This window comes from Drosophila virilis, unplaced genomic scaffold (genome assembly GCF_030788295.1).
Source record: "Drosophila virilis strain 15010-1051.87 unplaced genomic scaffold, Dvir_AGI_RSII-ME tig00002238, whole genome shotgun sequence".
NCBI lineage: Eukaryota > Metazoa > Arthropoda > Insecta > Diptera > Drosophilidae > Drosophila > Drosophila virilis.
Genome location: NW_027212900.1, coordinates 55,299 through 73,430, shown reverse-complemented (window position 1 = coordinate 73,430; position 18,132 = coordinate 55,299). Strand labels below are relative to the sequence as shown.

Here is an 18,132-nt window from a genome sequence, read left to right as displayed (position 1 = left end):
GCTGATCAAGAATATATATACTTTATGGGGTCGGAGATGCTTCCTTCTGCCTGTTACATACATTTGGATTTTGCACAAATACAATATACCCTTATACCCATTTTTAATGGGTTCAGGGTATAAGAATACAATAACTATTTTTTACAGAACAAATATCAAATATATATATATTATTAACGAACTGCTTGTTTCTAGGTGGGCCGCGCCGGCTGGCTCATCGGTTTCTCTGGGTGCAGTCCCATCCCTCCCCCGCAGTCCACACAATCTATAACATCGAAGCTACACGTCTGTAGCAAAACAAACTAATAGCCTCTGTCCACTGATCACATTTCTGACACATTTCAGAAAATTCCACATTTTTGACAAATGTGTAATATGCGCCCTGTGCGTTTCCCCATAAGAAATCTCATATCACACATCTTTCAAAAAAGGCACATTTTCCAGATATGTGTAAATTCGCCCCGAAAATTTCGTGTTTTTTGCGATAATTAATCGAGATTTCGATCGATGTTGTGAAAAATGGTTAACATAAACAGCTGATATATCAACGAAGGCAAGCGGCAACATTAAAAAAGAAATTAAGAATTAAACTAATCCCACAGATTTTAGAATTTAAACATGGCGAAATCTCGAAAAGAGTGCCTAAAATGGAGCCCTTACTTCGAGAGCACCTGTTTTGAGATTTGGGAGAAGAACTTTACGGGGCTTATGTAAAATAAAGAAACTAGATCAGCTATTTATTTTAAAAAGCGGTGCTTTAGTCACTCACATGTTACCTTCAACCGGTGGAACACCAATATGTGATATTGGAAAATGTGTCATTTCTTAAACCAGTAGACATAGGCTATTACACAACACTATGCAAAACGAACCACAAGTCGATAACATCAAATTATCGGAACTTCTAACACATGAACAACATAAACAGCTGTGGCGATAAGTAAATGTAAACAACAAAGATGAGATATTGATATAAAATAACAAAAACGCCATTAATCCACTTTACTCTTCCAGCTCGTGCCCCGGTTCCGGACCAAGCGTACCCACCCTACCATGAGACGAACAACTACTCGTGTCTACTACTCTCCCCGTCATTGCTCTCCTCACGTACTGTATAATTGGTTGCATTCCTTATCACTATGAACATTTAAGCTTATCTCTTATTCCCTTGCAGGATATCTCCAAGTTGCTATTAATAAATTTGCACTCGTGAACATTTTGGGAATTTTTAAACAGGTGCATACGATAAATTGGTATTTTCTTATATTTAGAACAATGAATATTAATTTTAAATTCGAATTTTGTTGTACAGAATATTGTTTGTTGGCAACACTAATACGGAACAGGAGACGAAAGCACGACCAGGAGTTATTGCCAGTCAACAAAAGAAAGGAAAACAAGAAGAGAGATATACACACAGGTAATTATTGCTCCAATGGCGAGTACCCGCTAAAATAAATGCGTATATACATATGTGTTTCCAACTGAAGGCGTAATGTTTGTCAAAAGCGCTTATATTACCTTGCATGCCTAAAAAGCGGTAAGGGCGATCATAAGAGGTATTCTGCACCTGAGGTGCCTAACATATATATAAATATAATTAAGTTTTACACGTTAGGTTACTATAAAAAAATATATTTCAATTTATTATTTTCACTTAACGGCTACTTTTGTTGAGTACATTCAGATTTGCTTCCCGAATATGAACTGATTTATCTAACTGTTGCGGTCGCTTAGCAAACTTCGCTTTGAGAGAGTTTGAGTCAAAATTGAGTGAAGTTTGAGCTGCGTCAGCAATTATGCGTGGGATAGTACTCTGATGGGAACATTGACAGTGGCGTGATATTTAGGGTGAATTGTTTATGTCTACCAAAGGGGGACAGTTTGATCTTGACCAATGTCGATGTTATCACCAGGCTCTTTGTTTACAATATTAGAAATGTTTATAATTGTGCTTATGCTTATGTGCTAAGTTATGTTAAAGGGTGGGTGCGACTATGGATATGTCACTCCCCCAACCATTAGAAAAGTGCCTGTCCTCAGGTGTTTAAGTTTGGATAAAGTGTAACATTTTCTTCTTTTACAATTGGTATATCTCCTATTATTGTAGGTGTTTCTTCTACTTTGGGTTTTTTATATTTTATAATTAATTTCTTAGGTATGCTTTTGAACTTATATGTCAAATACAGTGTTAAACTTATTAATATGATTACAAATATGGTTATTGTAATTATCTGGAATACATTGTTAAATTTTGTATGTTCATTTATAATTTGTTTCGTTTGTACAAACGAAAGTGATTCTAATTTTATAACATCATTGCTTACGTAAATGCTTTGAGTATAATCTAACATATTGTTTGAGATTGAAATTTCATTAATTTGTAGTGAACAATTAAAGATTTTTATTATATTGTTTCCTTCTATTGTTATTTCGTTATTTATACAATTATGATTTAATATAGTTTTTGGTAAATTCCAAGTTTAAATTATATTTGGTTCTATGTAGTTGATTTGAAAATTTTGCAAAATTTTAGTATAACTACATTCTGATGTTATTTGGTTTAAAATTCCTGTTAAACATTCATTATTAATTAATTTTTTTGTTTCTTTGCTATAAACTTTTTTATCTTGGGTAAAATATTTTTCATGAGCTATTTCTGTCAAAATATTATTATTTTCATCCGGGTATGGAATTATTTCGAATACCGGGCTTTTTATTATTTCTCGAGGAATATGGGATATTATCAGTATTTATATGCTGTTCCTACTATGTTAACTAAACCTCTTTTGCTGCGTTTGGCTATTTTTAAGCCGTTTATTTCTCTGTTTAATTTTTCTACTAGGTATTCGATTTGTATAAGGTTATTGAATTCTTTACTTTGTTCAATTAAATTGTTAAAAGTTTCTTCGGTTTTTGTTATATTAACCGTTAAAAAGTGGAATTCGTAATGTGTCGGAATGTCTATGGTTCCTGTTTTAAATATGAGATATCCGTTATGGGCTTTGATAGGATTAATTTCAATACTCTGTGCATTTATATGGTTTACAGTTATTGATAGTAATATTATAATAATTAGTTTAAGCTGGTGCTTGTATGTTTTGATCGCTGTCTGTTGTTGACCTGTAATTGTTATATTTGCTTTGATTAGTCTTCTTTTTCTTTTTCTTTTTGAATTTGGTTTTGTAATGTGTTATTTTCCTGCCTCTGTTAGTTTCCTCAAAATGTTTGTCGTCGATTTGTCTTAGTTCTCCTGTTTTCTTGAACGGGGTTGTCGTCTTTGTTTTAACTAATGGTGAGTGTTTGTATCTAGTGTCAATTTCATAATTTGTTCGTTTTTTGTTGATGTTATTTATTAGTTTTTCTTTATTAGCTTGAGTGTCATACTCTGGTGTACCTGCATATATGAATATGTCTGCTGGTGTTCTGTTAGTCGTTTTGTGCTTTGTTTTATGATTGTACGTGTAGAGTATAATTTCAAATCTTGTAAGTTTATTTTCGACGTCTGAGTCGCTGTTAATGATTCTTAGTTTTTCGTTAACTGTCTTATGAAATCGTTCTACGTCGGATATACCATTTTTACTAGTGGTTATATTAATATTTACTGCTTCTGATTTTAGCCATAATTGTAAAGCTGTACACATAAAAGCTGAGTCTTTCTCTGCTTTTATTTCGATGGGTTTACCCATTTGGTTGAACACTTGTAATATAGCTCGTTTGGTTTCTAGCCAGTCTCTACTTTTTATTTCTATTAATGATGCAAATTTTGAATAAATATCAATGCAAGATAAAAATTGTTTATCTCCTACTATGTAAAAATCCATTACATATTTTTCTCGGATATTAGCGATTTCCGGAGTTATTTCGAAAGTTAATTTTGTATCCCTGTGTTCTGTTTTTGCGATGTTGCAAATCTCACATTCATTTATTAGATTTTGAATTAAATTTTGATAATCTGGGAAATAGTGGGTTTCTTTGAACCAATTGATAGTTTTTTCAATTCCTGGATGTAAGGTTGGTTTTGTGAAAGTAATTCGTAACTTTTGTTTCGTTCTCGGTTCCTTTTTCAAATTCTATTTGTCGATTATAATAATTAAGTGGTCTTTCTGTGATTTGTAAATGGTTACTGTTGTCTTCTTGAGCACTATGTATTGTTGCTCTTGTGCTAATTGTATCTTCGCCTAAGAAGTTTTCGTTTAATTGAATTCTGGACAGAGCATCTGCCACATAATTTTCTTTTCCTGGGACATATTTAATTTGGAAATCAAACTCATTTAGCTTGATCTTCCACCTTTGTAATTTCATGTTAGGTTCTTTCATATTATTTAACCAGACGAGTGGTCTGTGATCACTAAGGATTTGAAATTGTCGACCAAAGAGATAGGACCTAAAGTATTTAGTGGCCCAAACGATTGCTAATAATTCTTTTTCAATCGTTGAATAATTTAACTCATGCTCGTTGAGAGTTCTACTTGCATAGCATATAGGCTTATGCTCTTGCGAAAGGACGGCCCCTATTGCCATATTACTCGCGTCTGTAGTTAATGAGAATGGTTTTTCGAAGTTAGGGTATATTAAAATTGGGTCGGATGTTATGAGTACTTTTAGCTTTTCAAACGCTAGTTCGTAGTCTCTGTCTTTTATATTGATTTTTGCTCCCTTTTTTAATTTAAGTGTTAATGGTTTTACTATATTAGCGAAATTTGGTATAAATTTCCTATAGAAACCACATAATCCTAGAAATGATTTAATTTCTTTTGGGGTTTTTGGAATTGGGAATTTGACAATTGATCGGACCACTATCTCTTATAGCTGCCATAGGAACGATCGGTCGAAAATTAAGTTGTTGTATGATAAAACATTTTGTTTTCCAAGATATATTGACCAAACTTGTCATTTTTTAGTTTTACTATGCTCTTCATATAAATGCAAAATCCTTTTAAGATCGGTACACTATATCATATAGCTGCCATTGGAACGATCTGTCGAAAACTAGGTTTTTGATTAAAAACCTATTTTGTTCATCAAGATATCTTGACCAAACTCGGCATTAACTATTTTACCTGTGCTTTTTAGATACGGGCAAGGCACTATAAGCATTACGAAAAGGTTGGGTCAGCAAGGGATTAGATCTTCGGCGTGCCGAAGATTGCCTTTCTTTCTCGTTTTTTTATACCCTTGCAGAGGGTATTATAATTTTGAGTGAAATGATTAGCGCATAGAAGGAGACATCTCCGACCCCATAAAGTATATATATTCTTGATCAGCATAAACAGCCGAGTCGATAGAGCCATGTCCGTCTGTCCGTCTGTCTGTTTCTAAGCGAACTAGTCTCTCAGTTTTAAAGCTATCTTAATAAAATTTAGCAGAAGTCCCTCTTTCTGTTGCACGCAGCACATATATGAAAACCAGCTGGATCGGACTACTATATAATAAAGCTGCCATAGAAACGATCGGTCGAAAATTAAGTTTTTGTATGAAAAAACATTTTGTTTTTCAAGATATCTTGACCAAACTGGGCATTTATTAGTTTTACTTTACTCCTCATACATATGCAAAATACTATTAAGATCGGACCACTATATCATATAGCTGCCATAGGAACGATCGGTCGAAAATTAAGTTTTTGTATGGAAAAAACATTTTGTTTTTCAATATATCTTGACCAAACTCATCTTTTATTAGTTTTACTTTACTCTTCATATATATGCAAAATACTATTAAGATCGGACCACTATATCATATAGCAGCCATAAGATCGATCGGTCGAAAATTAGGTTTTTGTATGAAAAAAACATATTGTTTTTTCAAGATATGTTGACCAAACTCGGCATTTATTAGTTTTACTTTACTCCTCATATATATGCAAAATCCTAATAAGATCGGACCACCATATCATATAGATGCCATGTGTACGATCGGTTGAAAATTAAGTTGTTGTATGAAAATTAATTTTTTGAATGAAAAAACATTTTGTGTAACAAGATATCTTGACCAAACTCGGCATTTATTAGTTTTACTTTACTCCTCATATATATGCAAAATACTATTAAGATCGGACCACTATATCATATAGCTGCCATAGAAACGATCGGTCGAAAATTCAGTTTTTGTATGAAAAAACATATTGTTTTTCAAGATATCTTGACCAAACTCGGCATTTATTAGTTTTACTATGCTCCTTATATATATGCAAAATACTATTAAGATCGGACCACTATATCATATAGCTGCCATGTGTACGATCGGTTGAAAATTAAGTTGTTGTATGAAAATTAATTTTTTGAATGAAAAAACATTTTGTGTAACAAGATATCTTGACCAAACTCGGCATTTATTAGTTTTACTATGCTCCTCATATATATGCAAAATCCTACTAAGATCGGAGCACAATATCATATAGCTGCCATAGGAACGATCTTTCGAAAATTAAGTTTTTGAATGAAAAAAACTTTTTGTTTATCAAGATACCTTGACCAAACTTGGCATTTATTGGTTTACCTATGCTTCTCATATATATGCAAAATCTTATTAAGACCAGACCACTCTATCATATAGTTGACAAAGGAACGATCGATCGAAAATTAAGTTGTATAAAAAAACATTTTGTTTATCAATATATCTTGACCAAACTCGGCATTTATTAGTATTACTATACTCCTCATATACAGGCAAAATCATATTAAGATCGGACCACTATATCATATAGCTGACGTAGGAACGATCGATCGAAAATTAAGTTGTTGTATGGAAAATTTTTCTATATTGCAAGATATTTTTATTTAACATGGCAGTTTAAGATTTCACTATGCTCGCTTTATTTTTGTAAAACCTTATTTTTCTCGGACTACTATATTATACATCTGCATCGAAAACTAGGTTCTTGATTAAAAACCTTTGTTGTTTATCAAGATATCTTGACTAAACTTGACATTAACTATTTTCATTGCGCTTCTTTGATACGGGCAAAGCATTATAAGCATTATGAAAAGGTTTGGTCTGCAATGGCATTTGATCTTCGGCGTGACGAAGATAGCCTTTCTTTCTCGTTACTAATGTTTTGATTACATTTTGTGAGAAGTCATTTTTTATTAAGAGTTTTTTAATGTATATTCATGTATAGTTGCTTCGTGGTATATTGTATCCGCTATGTTAAGCATTCTTTTCATACAGCTTATTGCTGTATTGATTATGATACTCTAGGGGTGGCTTAAATTGATGTTGAGTATTCTTCCGGAGGCTACCTATTTCTTATACCACTTAATTTTAAGTGAGTTGTCAAATTATGAAAGCATCTAAAAATGGTAGTTCCCCGTCTTTTTCTTATTCAATTGTGAATTAAATGTTTCTATGGAAAGAGTTCAATTCTTTCAGAAGCTTCTGTGCTTCTATTTTGACTGTTATGGCAAACAGGTCATCTACATATTTGGTCAAGAGTCTTGGATTTATTGTCAATTTTTTCATTACTTTCTTTAATAGTTCCTCCATTACTATATCCCTGATCAGGGAGGGAGGGCGGTATACACTAAGACGAAAATGGACAAATTTAGAAGAACACACAAGTATACCTAAACAACTATTTATGGACATGAAACAGGAGAACTTAATTTTCGAACGATCGTTCCTATGACAGCTATATGATGTAGTGGTCCGATCTTAATAGGATTTGGCATTTATATGAGGAGCTTAGTAAAACTAATAAACGTCGAGTTTGGTCAAGATATCTTGATAAACAAAATATTTTTTTTATACCAAACCTTAATTTTCGAACGATCGTTCCTATGGCAGCAATATGATATAGTGTTCCGATCTTAATAGAATTTTGCATTTATATGAGCAGCTTAGTAAAGCTAATAAATGCCGAGCTACGTTCCAATGGCAGCTATATGATATAGTGGACCGATCTTAATAGGATTTTACATATATATGAGGAGCTTAGTAAAACTAATAAATGCCGAGTTTGGTCAAGATATTTTCACAAAATGTTTATTCATACAACCAAATTTTCGACCGATCGCTCATATGGCAGCTATATGATATAGTGGTTCGATCTTAATAGGATTTTGTATATATATGAGGAGCATAGTAAAACTAATAAATGCCGAGGTTGGTCAAGATATCTTGATAAACAAAATGTTTTTCATACCAAACCTTAATTTTCGAACGATCGTTCCTATGGCAGCAATATGATATAGTGTTCCGATCTTAATAGAATTTTGCATTTATATGAGCAGCTAAGTAAAGCTAATAAATGCCGAGCTACGTTCCAATGGCAGCTATATGATATAGTGGTCCGATCTTAATAGGATTTTACATATATATGAGGAGCATAGTTAAATTAAAAAAGGCCGAGTTTTGTCAAGATATCTGGCAAAACAAAATATTTTTCATGCAATAACTTAATTTTCGACCGATCGTTCCTATGGCAGCTATATGATATAGTGGTCCAATCCAACTGGTTTTAACATATGTGTTGCGTGCAATAGAGAGAGGAACTTCTGCAAAGACAGACGGACATGGCTATATCGATTCTGCTGTTGATGCTGATAAAGAATATATATACTTTATGGGGTCGGAGATGTCTCCTTCTATGCGTTACACATATCACTACAAAAATATAATACCCTCCGCAAGGGTATACAAAGACGGCAAACTACCATTTTTTGACTCTTTTGTAATTAGATTGGACGACACACTTAAAATTAAGTGTTATAAGAAACCCATAGCCTCCGGACGTATACTCAACCCCAATTCAAGGCACCCAAAGAGTATGATAATCAATACAGCAGTAAGCTTTAACGAATGCTTAACATATCAGACACAATTTACCACCAAGCAACTATACATGAAATTAAAAAACTCTTAATGAAAATGACTGCCCAAAAAATCTAATTAAAACATTATTAAAAAGTAAGAGGTTCTAGTCGGGAGCTCCCTGAGCCCTCTTCTTCTAGCTCTTATAATTTACCAAAATTGCCCAAAAAACAGGATATCGATAACGATTTTTATCGATTGCGTGGAGGCGGAATAAGTTATCGACTATCGGAAACAAATTTCAAATCTCTAGCTCGTATAAGTTCTGAGATCATTGTGTTCATACATACGGACGGACAGACGGGCAGACAGACAGACGGACATGGCTAGATCGATTCGGCTATTGGCGCTGATCAAGAATATATATACTTTATGGGGTCGGAGATGCTTCCTTCTGCCTGTTACATACATTTGGATTTTGCACAAATACAATATACCCTTATACCCATTTTTAATGGGTTCAGGGTATAAGAATACAATAACTATTTTTTAAAGAACAAATATCAAATATATATATATTATTAACGAACTGCTTGTTTCTAGGTGGGCCGCGCCGGCTGGCTCATCGGTTTCTCTGGGTGCAGTCCCATCCCTCCCCCGCAGTCCGCACAATCTATAACATCGAAGCTACACGTCTGTAGCAAAACAGACTAATAGCCTCTGTCCACTGATCACATTTCTGACACATTTCAGAAAATTCCACATTTTTGACAAATGTGTAATATGCGCCCTGTGCGTTTCCCCATAAGAAATCTCATATCACACATCTTTCAAAAAAGGCACATTTTCCAGATATGTGTAAATTCGCCCCGAATATTTCGTGTTTTTTGCGATAATTAATCGAGATTTCGATCGATGTTGTGAAAAATGGTTAACATAAACAGCTGATATATCAACGAAGGCAAGCGGCAACATTAAAAAAGAAATTGAGAATTAAACTAATCCCACAGATTTTAGAATTTAAACATGGCGAAATCTCGAAAAGAGTGCCTAAAATGGAGCCCTTACTTCGAGAGCACCAGTTTTGAGATTTGGGAGAAGAACTTTACGGGGCTTATGTAAAATAAAGAAACTAGATCAGCTATTTATTTTAAAAAGCGGTGCTTTAGTCACTCACATGTTACCTTCAACCGGTGGAACACCAATATGTGATATTGGAAAATGTGTCATTTCTTAAACCAGTAGACATAGGCTATTACACAACACTATGCAAAACGAACCACAAGTCGATAACATCAAATTATCGGAACTTCTAACACATGAACAACATAAACAGCTGTGGCGATAAGTAAATGTAAACAACAAAGATGAGATATTGATATAAAATAACAAAAACGCCATTAATCCACTTTACTCTTCCAGCTCGTGCCCCGGTTCCGGACCCAGCGTACCCACCCTACCATGAGACGAACAACTACTCGTGTCTACTACTCTCCCCGTCATTGCTCTCCTCACGTACTGTATAATTGGTTGCATTCCTTATCACTATGAACATTTAAGCTTATCTCTTATTCCCTTGCAGGATATCTCCAAGTTGCTATTAATAAATTTGCACTCGTGAACATTTTGGGAATTTTTAAACAGGTGCATACGATAAATTGGTATTTTCTTATATTTAGAACAATGAATATTAATTTTAAATTCGAATTTTGTTGTACAGAATATTGTTTGTTGGCAACACTAATACGGAACAGGAGACGAAAGCACGACCAGGAGTTATTGCCAGTCAACAAAAGAAAGGAAAACAAGAAGAGAGATATACACACAGGTAATTATTGCTCCAATGGCGAGTACCCGCTAAAATATATGCGTATATACATATGTGTTTCCAACTGAAGGCGTAATGTTTGTCAAAAGCGCTTATATTACCTTGCCTGCCTAAAAAGCGGTAAGGGCGATCATAAGAGGTATTCTGCACCTGAGGTGCCTAACATATATATATAATTAAGTTTTACACGTTAGGTTACTATAAAAAAATATATTTCAATTTATTATTTTCACTTAACGGCTACTTTTGTTGAGTACATTCAGATTTGCTTCCCGAATATGAACTGATTTATCTAACTGTTGCGGTCGCTTAGCAAACTTCGCTTTGAGAGAGTTTGAGTCAAAATTAAGTGAAGTTTGAGTTGCGTCAGCAATTATGCGTGGGATAGTACTCTGATGGGAACATTGACAGTGGCGTGATATTTAGGGTGAATTGTTTATGTCTACCAAAGGGGGACAGTTTGATCTTGACCAATGTCGATGTTATCACCAGGCTCTTTGTTTACAATATTAGAAATGTTTATAATTGTGCTTATGCTTATGTGCTAAGTTATGTTAAAGGGTGGGTGCGACTATGGATATGTCACTCCCCCAACCATTAGAAAAGTGCCTGTCCTCAGGTGTTTAAGTTTGGATAAAGTGTAACATTTTCTTCTTTTACAATTGGTATATCTCCTATTATTGTAGGTGTTTCTTCTACTTTGGGTTTTTTATATTTTATAATTAATTTCTTAGGTATGCTTTTGAACTTATATGTCAAATACAGTGTTAAACTTATTAATATGATTACAAATATGGTTATTGAAATTATCTGGAATACATTGTTAAATTTTGTATGTTCATTTATAATTTGTTTCGTTTGTACAAACGAAAGTGGTTCTAATTTTATAACATCATTGCTTACGTAAATGCTTTGAGTATAATCTAACATATTGTTTGAGATTGAAATTTCATTAATTTGCAGTGAACAATTAAAGATTTTTATTATATTGTTTCCTTCTATTGTTATTTCTTTATTTATACAATTATGATTTAATATAGTTTTTGGTAAATTCCAAGTTAAAATTATATTTGGTTCTATGTAGTTGATTTGAAAATTTTGCAAAATTTTAGTATAACTACATTCTGATGTTATTTGGTTTAAAATTCCTGTTAAACATTCATTATTAATTAATTTTTTTGTTTCTTTGCTATAAACTTTTTTATCTTGGGTAAAATATTTTTCATGAGCTATTTATGTCAAAATATTATTATTTTCATCCGGGTATGGAATTATTTCGAATACCAGGCCTTTTATTATTTCTCGAGGAATATGGGATATTATCAGTATTTATATGCTGTTCCTACTATGTTAACTAAACCTCTTTTGCTGCGTTTGGCTATTTTTAAGCCGTTTATTTCTCTGTTTAATTTTTCTACTAGGTATTCGATTTGTATAAGGTTATTGAATTCTTTACTTTGTTCAATTAAATTGTTAAAAGTTTCTTCGGTTTTTGTTATATTAACCGTTAAAAAGTGGAATTCGTAATGTGTCGGAATGTCTATGGTTCCTGTTTTAAATATGAGATATCCGTTATGGGCTTTGATAGGATTAATTTCAATACTCTGTGCATTTATATGGTTTACAGTTATTGATAGTAATATTATAATAATTAGTTTAAGCTGGTGCTTGTATGTTTTGATCGCTGTCTGTTGTTGACCTGTAATTGTTATATTTGCTTTGATTAGTCTTCTTTTTCTTTTTGAATTTGGTTTTGTAATGTGTTATTTTCCTGCCTCTGTTAGTTTCCTCAAAATGTTTGTCGTCGATTTGTCTTAGTTCTCCTGTTTTCTTGAACGGGGTTGTCGTCTTTGTTTTAACTAATGGTGAGTGTTTGTATCTAGTGTCAATTTCATAATTTGTTCGTTTTTTGTTGATGTTATTTATTAGTTTTTCTTTATTAGCTTGAGTGTCATACTCTGGTGTACCTGCATATATGAATATGTCTGCTGGTGTTCTGTTAGTCGTTTTGTGCTTTGTTTTATGATTGTACGTGTAGAGTATAGTTTCAAAATTTGTAAGTTTATTTTCGACGTCTGAGTCGCTGTTAATGATTCTTAGTTTTTCGTTAACTGTCTTATGAAATCGTTCTACGTCGGATATACCATTTTTACTAGTGGTTATATTAATATTTACTGCTTCTGATTTTAGCCATAATTGTAAAGCTGTACACATAAAAGCTGAGTCTTTCTCTGCTTTTATTTCGATGGGTTTACCCATTTGGTTGAACACTTGTAATATAGCTCGTTTGGTTTCTAGCCAGTCTCTACTTTTTATTTCTATTAATGATGCAAATTTTGAATAAATATCAATGCAAGATAAAAATTGTTTATCTCCTACTATGTAAAAATCCATTACATATTTTTCTCGGATATTAGCGATTTCCGGAGTTATTTCGAAAGTTAATTTTGTATCCCTGTGTTCTGTTTTTGCGATGTTGCAAATCTCACATTCATTTATTAGATTTTGAATTAAATTTTGATAATCTGGGAAATAGTGGGTTTCTTTGAACCAATTGATAGTTTTTTCAATTCCTGGATGTAATAATTCTTTGTGCTTTTTTAATATTAATTCTTTGAATTCTGCGTATGTTTGAAGGTCTATTAATTTTGTACTAGTTTTCATTGCCTTTGTTGAATTATTCGGACTTATTATTTCTAAGTAGGCTTCTTGAAAAATTGGAAAATCTGCTTCGTTGTGGAAATATAGCACACTTTTCTTTGTGCATAAGTATTCTTTTATTAATTCTTTGGCATGCGTGTTAGTCATGTCTTTGTACGTAGTTTTTATGTTGGTTTTGTGAAAGTAATTCGTAACTTTTGTTTCGTTCTCGGTTCCTTTTTCAAATTCTATTTGTCGATTATAATAATTAAGTGGTCTTTCTGTGATTTGTAAATGGTTACTGTTGTCTTCTTGAGCACTATGTATTGTTGCTCTTGTGCTAATTGTATCTTCGCCTAAGAAGTTTTCGTTTAATTGAATTCTGGACAGAGCATCTGCCACATAATTTTCTTTTCCTGGGACATATTTAATTTGGAAATCAAACTCATTTAGCTTGATCTTCCACCTTTGTAATTTCATGTTAGGTTCTTTCATATTATTTAACCAGACGAGTGGTCTGTGATCACTAAGGATTTGAAATTGTCGACCAAAGAGATAGGACCTAAAGTATTTAGTGGCCCAAACGATTGCTAATAATTCTTTTTCAATCGTTGAATAATTTAACTCATGCTCGTTGAGAGTTCTACTTGCATAGCATATAGGCTTATGCTCTTGCGAAAGGACGGCCCCTATTGCCATATTACTCGCGTCTGTAGTTAATGAGAATGGTTTTTCGAAGTTAGGGTATATTAAAATTGGGTCGGATGTTATGAGTACTTTTAGCTTTTCAAACGCTAGTTCGTAGTCTCTGTCTTTTATATTGATTTTTGCTCCCTTTTTTAATTTAAGTGTTAATGGTTTTACTATATTAGCGAAATTTGGTATAAATTTCCTATAGAAACCACATAATCCTAGAAATGATTTAATTTCTTTTGGGGTTTTTGGAATTGGGAATTTGACAATTGATTGTATCTTGTTGGGATTTGGTTTTATACCCTCAGTTGTGATGATGTGACCGAGAAATTCAGTTTCTTTTCTCATAAACTCGCATTTATCCAACTGTAGTTTTAAGTTAGCTTCTCTAAGCTTCTTAAATACCTTTTGTAGCGACAAAATGTGTTCCTCCAATGAAGTGGAAAAAATAATAATGTCGTCTAAGTAGACCAGACAATCCTTAAGAATTAAATCTTCTAAGAGATTGTTCATACAACGTTGGAACGTTGCAGGTGCATTCTTAAGACCAAATGGCAGTCGAGTGTACTCGTAATGGCCATGTTTAGTCGAAAATGCGGTCTTGGGTATTGAACCAGGATCCATTTGGATTTGGTGGAAGCCTTTGGCTAGATCAATGGTTGTGAAATATTGACATTTTCCAAGTTTGTCTAATATTTTATCCATGATCGGGATAGGGTATTTATCATTAATAGTTAGTTCATTGAGATTGCGGTAATCTATGACTAACCGGAACTTTTGCTTTCCAGATGCATCGTTTTTCTTTGGAACGATTATTACTGGTGAGCAGTAAGAGGATTTGGATTTACGTATGATATTTTGTTTTATCATATCGCTTATTTGTTTATTTACTTCCTCATCGTATATTTGAGGATATTTGTATGGACGCTTGTAAATTGGGTCCTCATGTTTTGTTAGAATTTTGTGTTTAATTGTACTAGTGAAAGTCAAATTGTCACCTTCATGGTACTGGATATCACGAAATTCATGTAAAACTTTTTTTATTTTTTCTTTTTCTTCTGAGTTTAGGTGCTCTAGCCTAAACTCATTGTTTTCTATTAATTCATTATTAATAGCGAAGTTAAATGGTCTGTCCTCTGTTGAGGGTGGATCAAGGCACTCTTGTGCGGTCATGTCCTCTTCGACCACTTCGTCGTTATATCTAAAACAAAAGTTAAATTCTCCTAAGGTTACGGATCCTTGTGCATAGTCTATTTTAGCTTGACATGCCTCAAGGTATTCTCTCCCAATCAGAACATCATAATGCTCTGAGAAGTCGTGAATATAGAATTTTTGTTTGCTCGGACAAATTTTGCTTGCTCCTAATCGTATACTTTGTTTTAATTCAATAACACCGTTTATGGTGTGAACCTTTAATGTTTCGTTGTAAACTGGAAAATTTAAGCGGTTAGTTTTCATTAGATTTATGGTTGAACCTGTGTCGATGATACATTTTAGAACTTCGTCATTCATAATCAATTTTATGAATGGATTTCTTCTGTTTGTTCCGAGGCTTGCTGATGAAAATTTTCGGATGTATCCATTTTCATCTGCCCACTGTTACTATCTCTTTGACGTTTAGTCGGAGGGTTTGGTGCATTCAAGCGTGAATGGGACTGATTTTGGTAGTTTAAGGGATTTTGGTATCTACCTTGACTTAATTTCTGTTGGAACTCGTGGTGAGCTTTCTGATTGTCTTCGGACTTATTGTGCTGTTTATTTTGTGCGTGATAACTCTGATTCGTGTTGGAATAACCACTTGAAATGGTGGTTGGGTTAGCATTTTGCTGATAATTTCCCATGTTCCCAATATATATATATATATGTATAAATGGGTATCACTCGTGCATAAGTAAGGAAAAATCTTAACTTTTAATTTCTTTCTTTACTCGGCAGACACAATAATCTTTGGGCACTTTGCTTCCCTGTCCGCACTTTCGGAAATTTATTTAATTTAGACTAGTCGTGAGTATTTTTATGTATTTGATAAAAAAACAAAACAACTAGAGTTACAGATTTAAAAAAAAAAACCCTTTCTCTTTCAGGGAGCACAATGACTATGCCGTTTACTCAGGAGGAGGCACGAAATGGAACAGACTCACTCGGATGATATGGGCGTGGTCTCGCCAGTGACCGCCTCTTCGTAGGGGGAGTCCCGTCCGTGTTAGCTCGTCTCGCCGTCGTGTGGATTACACGGTCGAGTATCGGTGTTTTGGAAATCCGGCCCGTGAATATTTGACTTGATCTGGCCAGCGTCCTCCGTAGAGTATCCTCTAGTAGAGTATCGCTTTTATCGTCGTCTTTAACGTGTTGTGTGTATTATCGTTCTTTTGTACTATTTCGTTTTGCAATATGTGTGCACACAATGAATTATCTTGGCAATTTATTAATAAAGAAAACCCGTCGTGAACGAATATATGCACTTTGATTTTTTTTTTGGCAAGCACATGCTTAAAAATTGTAACTTCCAGCCGGCACGTCCGCTGTGGACCACCGACCAATTCGAACTCTCCTTGCTGTACATTGGGCAGCAACATCCAAGGTGCCGAAATTCGGCACACGCATACATCTAAATATTATTACCGTTGCCGCCCATCTGCCTTTTTTTTCTAATTCTTTTTTTTTTTTGGGTCAACGCTCGAATGACGGCCAAGGGCATATTCAAAGGCATGCGACCTATACGATAAATCTGCGTGCGCATTTCCCATCTGGTATGCCCAGCCGGCCAAATAGAACGCCCATCACCCACGACCCTGATCTACACCCGTATGTCCTTCGCATGGAACACTCCTAAGGGCTTCCCTATCAAATCTTTCAGCAGGTACGAGTTGTTGCCTACTCGACGCACTACTCTGGCCTTAAAGAACTTTCTTGCAAACTTGGCGTTAAAAGCTTTCTGCCTAGAACACCCGGGCCCGAGTATTGTACCGCCGCTGACTTCTTTCGTAAGCCTGATGTAGTTGGCCTTGTACTCGCTTTCTAATCAGGTGTATTTTTTCTGCTGGGTGCAAATGGGAGATCTCATGATCACTAAGAGACGCCAACCTACAAGCCAATCTGTAGCATGCCCCGTTAAGGAACATGTGATGTCCGAAAACAGCAAAGAAGGGGGTTACCCCTGTCACGGTATGCATGGCATTTCGTATGGACACCTCTTTTTCCGGAAGTTCCCTCTCGCGGTGATCTTGCTCTTGATACGCCCGGATGGCCGACAACACGGTACGATCAACTCGATCACTCGCATTGCTCTGTGGTGCGTGTCTACCGCAGTCTTGCGGTGCGTATGTGCGAGATGTTGAAAGCTGAGATCATGTTAGGAACGTACTATGATATGAACTGTCGTCCGTTATCAGAGTGGATGACCTCGGGTACACCAAACTTATAAAAAACTTCCCTGACCAAAAACTCCACCACGTTAAAACTCCCGCATCGCTTTCAAGAAAGTACATTTTTATATGTGGTCGACTACTCTGAAGATCCACGCGTGCCCTTGCTTCGAACGTGGGTACTTTCCCAGAAAGTCAATATATAGTTTTTGGAATGGTCGCTCGGTCACTACCTCCTTTCAAGTCAACCTCGGTGGTCTCAAATTCGAGAAGTTTTTCCGTAACCTTTCCTACGGCTTGAATACTGCGCGATAAGGTGTCGGCTAATACGTTCTCACTGCCTTTACGGTGCTCGATGGTAAAGTCGTAGCCTTGCAGCTACAATGACCAACGTGCTAGTCTCCCGCCTAGGTCCTTCATAGACATCAGCCATTTTAAGCTGGCGTGGTCCGTGATGCAGGTGATAGGCATCCATTCTATATAGGGTTGGAACTTTTTTATTGCCAGTATCGACGCTAAGCACTCCTTTTCAGTGACGAAATAATTCCGTTCAACTTGTCTGAAAAGAAGGCTATGGGTCCGTCCTGCTCTTCAGTGTCCTTTTGAAATAATACTGCTCCCACCTCAAACTGAGACGTATCGCACTGCACAAAAAATGGTTTGGAAAAATCCGCGTGCACAAGTACTGGGGCCGTAGTCAGGGCGGTCTTCAATTGTTCAACGGCTCGTGTTGCCTCGTCACTCAATACAAGCTTTCCGCTATTGTTTTTTAGCATTTCAGTCAGTGGGGCGGCCATTGCCGCGAAAGCTCGCATAAAGTGCCGGTACCAACCTGCTGTACCGAAAAAGGAG

At 34.9% G+C, this 18,132-nt stretch overlaps 1 long non-coding RNA gene across 6 annotated transcripts; it reads left to right on the top strand.

Moving 5' to 3' along the window:
• Positions 1 to 728: 728 nt before the first annotated feature.
• On the top strand, positions 729 to 16,372 carry LOC26530653 (uncharacterized). 6 transcript variants are annotated; one of them, XR_004303157.2, is made up of 10 exons: positions 729 to 946; positions 1,015 to 1,112; positions 1,175 to 1,236; positions 1,313 to 1,420; positions 9,358 to 10,108; positions 10,177 to 10,269; positions 10,337 to 10,398; positions 10,475 to 10,582; positions 15,851 to 15,919; positions 16,000 to 16,372. It is a non-coding gene; the product is annotated as an uncharacterized lncRNA (long non-coding RNA). The 6 variants fall into 6 exon arrangements; XR_004303155.2 differs by having other exon boundaries at positions 731 to 946; positions 1,015 to 1,107; XR_011417371.1 differs by lacking the exon at positions 729 to 946 and having other exon boundaries at positions 961 to 1,107.
• Positions 16,373 to 18,132: the final 1,760 nt, after the last annotated feature.